The following is a 9,210-nucleotide window of genomic DNA, read 5'->3' as shown; positions in this document are numbered from 1 at the left end:
CAGTCCCCAGCTGCCACTATTTTCCTGGGAACCTTCCCCACACTTTTCTTAGCTTGGCCTGCTTTAGGGCAGCATTGGACGAGCCCACCAGACAACCAGAGACTCCTCCGGTGGGCCTTGGCTTCTCCATCAGGGGAGTTGAGAGTGCCAAGGTGAGGAGCATGATGATGATGATAGAAGTTAGCATCTGCTTTGTTTTCTTGTAATGTAAGCGTAAGTGTGCAGCCTGCCACCCACCCCAGGCTGCAATACCATACTGCTAGCTTGCACTTGAAATTGGGCCTTGTAGTTTGGAGGAGGCCATAGCTGGCCACTACCTCATGGCTGCTTCGGCAGCGAGGTCTCCATACTCAGTCCCCAGTCGCCACTATTTGTCCCGGTAACCTTCCCCACAGTTTCTTAGCCTGGCCTGCTTTAGGGCAGCATTGGACGAGCCCACCAGACAACCAGACTCCTCCGGTGGGCCCTGGCTTCTCCATCAGGAGAGTTGAGAGTGCCAAGGTGAGGAGCATGATGATGATAGAAGTTAGCATCTGCATTGTTTTCTTGGAATGTAAGTGTAAGTGTGCAGCCTGCCACCCACCCACCCCCAGGCTGCAATACCATACTGCTAGCTTGCTTGCACTTGAAATGAGGCCTTTTAGGCTTGTGGAGGCAGACGCCGGCCACCATGTCATGGCTGCATCGGCGGCCTGGTATCCATACTCAGTCCCCAGCCGCCCGGCGGCCGGGTCTCCACACTCGGTCCCCAGCCGCCCCTATTTGTCCCGGTGCACCTTATACATAAGCACGCATACCAAAACATTACCTGTGCCCTCCCCAGTGCATTTAGTGGGAAGGACAGCCTAACCACAAACACGTGGACAAGTGAATGTGGCCAGGGATGGTCCATCTCACTGACGCCTTCACACTGGGTTAATATTGTGGAAGCCGGGACACAGTTGAACACTGGGATGCAACATGTCCTCTAGACATAGAGGATTGCGGGTCCTGGGTAAATCAGGCTTCAACACAAAGTTCAGAAGGTAGACAGCAGCAGTGGTCGGCCTCCTACGCAACGAGTAAATTATTCATGATTATGAGGCCATCCATATCCTTAGCTTTCTGTTCCTTGGAATGGAAGCGCATGTATGTAGTAGCGGATAGGCCTGAGGTGGTCAGCGTTTTGGCGCATATCCTACCTCCTCCGAGGATTGCTGGATGTTTTCCTGCTACTATCCCAGTTCTATGACTCCCGTTAAAACAAAGCTTCAGGTGATGAATGATGGATGAGGTGGTGGCAAAGGAGAAAGAGCAGGAGGAACAGGGACCATTCACATCAATATCAGGCCAGTCAACCATACATGAAAACCGATTCACCAACCATTTAATGTATGGTCTGCAATCCTTATGAAGACATCAAAACCGACAAAAAACCCATTTTGAGAGAGAGGAGTTTACAGACAATGAGGGGAAAGTAAACCTCTTATGACAAATGATCACCTCAATCTACCTGTTGATAGTCCCAAAATGACACAAAAGGGATTTATATCATAAAATATAAACTTTATTGAAACATATACATTAATATATTATTACACAATTCCATAGTATGAATAAAGAGAATAAAAAAGGGGGAAGGGAGGGGAAGGGGGGAGGACAGCTAAAGAAAGCAGGATGAGATGATAAACGTCCTGCAAAGGGACTACCATCCCCAGATCAGCATATTAAATGTAATAGATGTAAGTCTGTGCTGCCAGCTAGGTAGTACAAGATTATAGTCAAGTAAAAATCCTAGTCCAGATTCGGTCAGGTGATTTAAAGTCACAGAAATCCGCATTAGTGGGACCCTATGGTAGAGAAAGATATGGCAAATAACGATTCCCCATGTATAGGATGTCAGGTGTTGAAGGGGTTAAATGCAGGACACTAAGTACTACTTTCTATTGTTATGTTATAACAACACCCACATCAACGGAGCAGGGAGAGTGGCATCAAAAGATTAACATTACCTTGGGTCATGTTGGCAGAGTCTGGGGCAGCTTAGAGCGAGATGCTGGGGATGTGCAGTAGCCTCGACGCGCGTTTCGCCCGGAAATGGCTTAGTCAGGAAGCATATCCTACCTCCTCTGAGGATTGCTGGATGTTTTCCTGCTACTATCCCAGTTCTATGACTCCCATTAAAACAAAGCTTCAGGTGATGAATGATGGATGAGGTGGTGGCAAAGGAGAAAGAGCAGGAGGAACAGGGACCATTCACATCAATATCAGGCCAGTCAACCATACATGTCTTGTAGGATATGTTTCTGTACCAAAAGGAGCAGTTTGGCTACACAGTTGTAGGGCATACAGTGAGTGCAATGCCTACCAAAAATTTTGAGGCACTCCAATGCCCCTTGGAAGTGACATAGAGGTCAGAGGGCCTTAACTAAACCGTTTTTTTCATTTATAGCAACTGGGTCTCCTGTACACTTTTGGCCTAAGCAGTGAATGGAAGGCTTTCCAAAAATTATGAGGAACTGCAATGCCCCTTGAAACAGACGTGGATTACAGCATACTAAAAACCTTCTACCCATTATTGGGGAGTGGGTCTCCCTTAGTGTTCGCCTATGCATTGAAAAGCAAAAGCTGACTAAAATTAGGAGGAAATGCAATGCCCGTTGGAAGAGTCGTGGAGGTTAGAGGTAATTAAAAACAACATTTCAATGCCCCTTGGAAGAGCTGTGGAGTTCAGAGTGGTTTAACAAGATGGTTTTAATGCCCCTTAGAAGAGACGTGGAGGTCACAGTAGCTTAACAAGACGGCTTTAATGCCCCTTGGAAGAGACATGGAGTTCAGAGTGGTTTAACAAGACGGTTTTAATGCCCCTTGGAAGAGACGTGGAGGTCCCAGTGGAATAAAAAGACAATATCAATGCCCCTTGGAAGAGTGGTGGAGGTTCCAGTGGAATAAAAAGACAATATCAATGCCCCTTGGAAGAGTGGTGGAGGTTACAGTGGAATCAAAAGACAATATCAATGCCCCTTGGAAGAGTGGTGAAGGTCGCAGTGGAATAAAAAGACAATATCAATGCCCCTTGGAAGAGTGGTGGAGGTCACAGTGGAATAAAAAGACAATATCAATGCCCCTTGGAAGAGTGGTGGAGGTCCCAGTGGAATAAAAAGACAATATTAATGACCCTTGGAAGAGATGTGGAGGTCACAGTAGCTTAACAAGACGATTTTAATGGCCCTTACAAGAGCCATGCAGTACAGCATATTAAAAACATTATTCCCATTATTGGGGAGTGGGTCTCCCATAGTCTTTGCCTATGCCTTCCAAGCAAAAGCTGCCAAAAATTAGGACGGAGGAACTTGCAATGCTGGAAACACGGACAATGGTCACCCTGGTGGTATAGTGGTGGTGGAGGCTGAGGAGAAGGAGAAGAGCAAAAAACAGCCGAAATGAGGAAGCGTATACCCATGTGTGGGTGTGAAGCGGTGCATGGGAATACACCTCCCGAAATAACACAGTGGTTTTGACTTTATATTACTCTGCTGTCATTTGGTGGTGATGAGAAGTCTGGCCCAATCCAGCCCTTGTTCATTTTGATAAGGGTCAGCTTCTCAGCATTGTCAGTTGACAGGCGAGTGCGCTTATCAGTTATAATTCCTCCAGCGGCACTAAAAACACGCTCCGACAACACGCTAGCGGCAGGGCAGGCCAGGACCTCCAAAGCATACAGAGCGAGTTCATTCCAAGTGTCCAGCTTGGATACCCAATAATTAAAAGGCACAGAGGAATCACGGAGGACGCTGGTACGGTCGGCAAGGTACTCCATCACCATCTTTTGAAACTTTCCACTCCTTGTGAGAGTACCCCGCGCCTCAGGGCCTGTAAGCTGGGCGGGTCTCAGAAAACTGTCCCAGAACGTTGACTGTGTTCCCCTGCCTCTGCTGGATTGGAGTTGCGTCTCTTTCGCATGTACGCCTTGGTTGGGCAACAAATTGTGACCTCTGCCGCTAGCACGTTCAGATGGGAATTTTTTTAACAGTTCTGCAGCAAGGGCCTTCTGGTACTGCCCCATTTTTGTAGACCTCTCCACCTCAGGAATAAGAGAGTGCAAGTTCTCCTTGTAGTGGGAGTCTAAAAGTGTCACCAACCAGTAATTACAGTCACCCAACATTTTGACAACGCGAGGGTCACTGTTAAGGCAGCGTAACATAAAGTCAGCCATGCGTGCCAGACTGGTAACGGGCAAGATTTCCGTGTCCTCACCAAAATGACGACTGACCATGCTCTCCTCCTCCTCCTCCCCCACCCCCCTGTCCTCAGGCCACCCACACTGAACCGACGGTATGTCAGTTGTACAGGTACTACCGTCTACAGCGCATGATACCAGCTCCTGTTCTTCCTCCTCCTCTCTCTCATTGTCCCCAATGCACGTTAGGATGAGATGAGGCTTGATTGTGTGTAATTGCCCGCTACGGCTTCTTGATCCATCTCATCATACTCTGGCTGCAATGCCTCCTCTTTAATTCTCTGCAGAGAGCATTCCAAAATACAGACAAGTGGGATGCTGACGCTAATGATGGCGTCATCGCCACTCACCATCTTGGTGGATTCCTCAAAGTTTGTCAGGATGGTACATATGTCAGACATCCAGGTCCACTCCTGAGGTCTTATGTGTGGAGTCTGACCTGAATATCGACGGCCTTGTTGCAGCTGGTACTCCACAACTGCTCTCTTCTGCTCACAAATCCTTTGCAACATGTGGAGGGTAGAGTTCCAACGTGTGGGGACATCACACACCAGTCGGTGTGCCGGAAGCTGCAAACGCTGCTGCAACACAGCAAGGGCGGTGGAAGCTGTAGCCGACTTCCGAAAATGAGCTGACAGGTGGCGTACTTTGACGAGCAGATCTGGCAACTCGGGGTACCATTTAAGAAATCGCTAAACCACGAGATTAAGCACGTGAGCCAGGCATGGTACGTGTGTGATCTCGCCTCGCCTCAGAGCCGCCACCAGGTTACAGCCATTGTCACACACGACCATGCCTGGATGTAGGTTCAGCGATCTCAGCCACAGATCTGCCTGCTCTTTCACAGCTGTCCACAACTCACAAGCAGTGTGAGGTTTATCACCTAAGCTTATGAGTTTCAGCACAGCCTGTTGCCGCTTGGCTGAGGCAGTACTGCAGTGCTTCCAGCTTGTAACTGATGTGGTGATATCTGAGATGGAGGCTGAACATGAGGAGGAGGAGGAGGATGATGCGCAGGAGCTGTACACTGTGGGGGCAACTCTGACTGACATAGGGCCCGCAATCCTCGGTGTGGGGAGGATGTGTTCCGTCCCAAGGTCCGACTGGGTCATGGCTTCCACTATGTTTACCCAGTGTGCCGTCAGGGAGATGCACCGTCCCTGGCCACAAGCACTTGTCCACGTGTCCGTTGTCGGGTGGACTCTCCCAGTAACTGTGTTGTTGAGGGCACGGCAGATGTTTTGGGACACGTGCTTGTGTAGTGCGGGGATGGCACACCAGGCAAAATAGTGTCGGCTGGGGACCGAGTACCGAGGGACGGCCACCGCCATAAGGTTGCGGAAGGATTCCGTCTCCACCAGCCTAAAAGGCAGCATTTCCAACGCAAGCAGTCGTGAAATGTGCAAATTTAGGACTGTGGCCTGTGGGGCGTTTGGCTGCGAATTTGCGCTTTCGTTCAAATGTCTGGGATATGGACAATTGAACGCTGCGGTGGGACGTGGACGTGGACATTGATGCTGTTTCTTGAGAAACTGCCATAACAAGTGAAGACTAAGAGGAGGGGGCATCTTTGCATGCAGTATGGACAGGGGATTGCCTTGCACGCACAACAGGGGGTTCTCTTACATGCACAACAGAGGAAGAAGCAGTGGTGATACCCACTGACACTGGTCGTGGACCCTGGGGTTCACCCCACAAAGTCGGGTGCTTTGCTGACATGTGCGTGATCATGCTGGTGGTGGTCAGGCTGGTAGTTTTGTCACCCCTGCTGATGCTGGCCTGGCAGGTGGTACAAATGGCCTTTTTGGGGTTATTAACAGAGTCTTTAAAAAAATTTCAGACTCTGGAAGACCTACCGGTTGTACTGGCAACGTCCCTCGTGTTGGTGTTACAGGGAACGGTTGCCCGCCTTCTGTCTGCAGCCACCACACTGCTTCTTCCTGCGTGTTGGGGTACTCTGTCTCCCTCCCCCTGTGTGCTGCTTGCCTCGCTCTGCTTGTCCTCCTGCCACGTTGGGTCAGTTACTAGATCATCCACCACCTCCTCCTCTTCCACTTCCGCACCACAGTCCTCCTCCTCACTTCGTGGCAATTGTGTCTCGTCATCGTCCACCTCTTGTGACAAATTGCCAGCGTCGCCTTCCTGTGGCCGTGGCTGTTCAAATATTTGGCCATCGCTACATGGAATCTCCTCTTTCACCACTTCAAGCGGAGCAGGCGAGGGGCCCAAATATGGAAATGAACCAGTGAACAGCTCTTCAGAGTGTCCAAGTGTGGGATCAGTTGCTGTCTGAGGACACTCGGCATGGTGGGAGGAAGGAGCATCAGGGTGAGGAGGAGTATGCGGTCGAGACTCACGGCTACTAAGACTTGATCGTGTGGAAGACAGACTGGAGATGGTGGTGCCAGGGTGACTGGAAGCATTATCTGCTATCCAATTAATAATCTGTTCACACTGATCAGTTGGCAAAAGTGGTGTTGTTGTGTGCTTCCCTAGTAATTCGGTCAAGAACTGGAAGCGAGAAGATGTGGCTGTTGGTTGTGGCACATTTTCACCTTGGCCACGGCCCCGTCCTCTGCACGCACCATCACCAGAACGTCCAGTTCGACGTCCCTTGCCATGCGCCTTGCACATTGTAAATGAAGTAAAATAGCTTACGCTCGCACTATCAATGGCAAAAGGGTAATAAAAAGGAGATTAGAACAGTGGAAGAGGAAAACCGCAGTTCTATTTCTCTGGCCTACACCAGAATCTTTTAAACAGATATATTTGTGTCTGAACAGTCAGCAAGACACTTAAACTGTTTTTTTTATGTAAAAAAGGCAAAAAGGTGGATTACACCCAGATTTGAACCATGGAAGAGGAAAACCACAGTTCTAGTTCTCTGGCCTACACCAGAATCTTTTAAACAGATATATTTGTGTCTGAACAGTCAGCGAGACACTCAAACTGTTTTTTTTTTTATGTAAAAAAGGCAAAAAGGTGGATTACACCCAGATTTGAACCGTGGAAGAGGAAAACCACAGTTCTAGTTATCTGGCCTACACCAGAATATTTTAAACAGATATATTTGTGTCTGAACAGTTAGCGAGACACTCAAACTGTTTTTTTTTTAAATGGAAAAAGGGCGAAAAGGTGGATTACACCCAGATTTGAACCGTGGAAGAGGAGAACCACAGTTCTAATTTCCTGGTGTATACCAAACTTTTTTAAATAGATATATTTGTGTCTGAACAGTCAGCAGTAGATGAGCTGTATATTATAATATTCTGTAGCAGGTGAGCTGTATATATAATATTCTGCAGTAGATGAGCTGTATATTATAATATTCTGCAGTAGATGAGATGTACAGTACAGACCAAAAGTTTGGACACACCTTCTCATTTAAAGATTTTTCTGTATTTTCATGACTATGAAAATTGTACATTCACACTGAAGGCATCAAAACTATGAATTAACACATGTGGAATTATATACTTAGCAAAAAAGTGTGAAACAACTGAAAATATGTCTTATATTCTAGGTTCTTCAAAGTAGCCACCTTTTGCTTTGATGACTGCTTTGCACACTCTTGGCATTCTCTTCATGAGCTTCAAGAGGTAGTCACCAGAAATGGTCTTCCAACAATCTTGAAGGAGTTCCCAGAGTTGCTTAGCACTTGTTGGCCCTTTTGCCTTCACTCTGCGGTCCAGCTCACCCCAAACCATCTCGATTGGGTTCAGGTCTGGTGACTGTGGAGGCCAGGTCATCTGGCGTAGCACCCCATCACTCTCCTTCTTGGTCAAATAGCCCTTACACAGCCTGGAGGTGTGTTTGGGGTCATTGTCCTGTTGAAAAATAAATGATGGTCCAACTAAACGAAAACCGGATGGAATAGCATGCCGCTGCAAGATGCTGTGGTAGCCATGCTGATTCAGTATGCCTTCAATTTTGAATAAATCCCCAACAGTGTCACCAGCAAAGCACCCCCACACCTCCTCCTCCATGCTTCACGGTGGGAACCAGGCATGTAGAGTCCATCTGTTCACCTTTTCTGCGTCGCACAAAGACTCGGTGGTTGGAACCAAAGATCTCAAATTTGGACTCATCAGACCAAAGCACAGATTTCCACTGGTCTACTGTCCATTCCTTGTGTTCTTTAGCCCAAACAAGTCTCTTCTGCTTGTTGCCTGTCCTTAGCAGTGGTTTCCTAGCAGCTATTTTACCATGAAGGCCTGCTGCACAAAGTCTCCTCTTAACAGTTGTGGAAGAGATGTGTCTGCTGCTAGAACTCTGTGTGGCATTGACCTGGTCTCTAATCTGAGCTGCTGTTAACCTGCGATTTCTGAGGCTGGCGACTCAGATAAACTTATTCTCAGAAGCAGAGGTGACTCTTGGTCTTCCTTTCCTGGGGCGGGCCTCATGTGGGCCAGTTTCTTTGTAGCGATTGATGGTTTGTGCAACTGCACTTGGGGACACTTTCAAAGTTTGCCCAATTTTTCGGACTGACTGACCTTCATTTCTTGAAGTACAAGTTTTTCTTTACTTAGCTGCTTTTCTCTTGCCATAATACAAATTCTAACAGTCTATTCAGTAGGACTATCAGCTGTGTATCCACCTGACTTCTGCACAACACAACTGATGGTCCCAACCCCATTTATAAGGCAAAAAAACCCACTTATTAAACCTGACAGGGCACACCTGTGAAGTGTAGACCATTTCCGGTGACTACCTCTTGAAGGTCATCAAGAGAATGCCAAGAGTGTGCAAAGCGGTCACCAAAGCAAAAGGTGGCTACTTTGAAGAACCTAGAATATAAGACATATTTTCAGTTGTTTCACACTTTTTTGTTAAGTATATAATTCCACATGTGTTAATTCATAGTTCTGATGCCTTCAGTGTGAATGTACAATTTTTAAAGTCATGAAAATACAGAAAAATCTTAAATGAGAAGGTGTGTCCAAACTTTTGGTCCGTACTGTATATTATAATATTCTGCCGTAGATTAGCTG

The sequence above is a fragment of the Phyllobates terribilis genome, unplaced genomic scaffold (genome assembly GCF_046119375.1).
Source record: "Phyllobates terribilis strain yellow unplaced genomic scaffold, ASM4611937v1 Scaffold_79__1_contigs__length_6888602, whole genome shotgun sequence".
NCBI lineage: Eukaryota > Metazoa > Chordata > Amphibia > Anura > Dendrobatidae > Phyllobates > Phyllobates terribilis.
Note: the sequence above shows the minus strand (reverse complement) of the source record.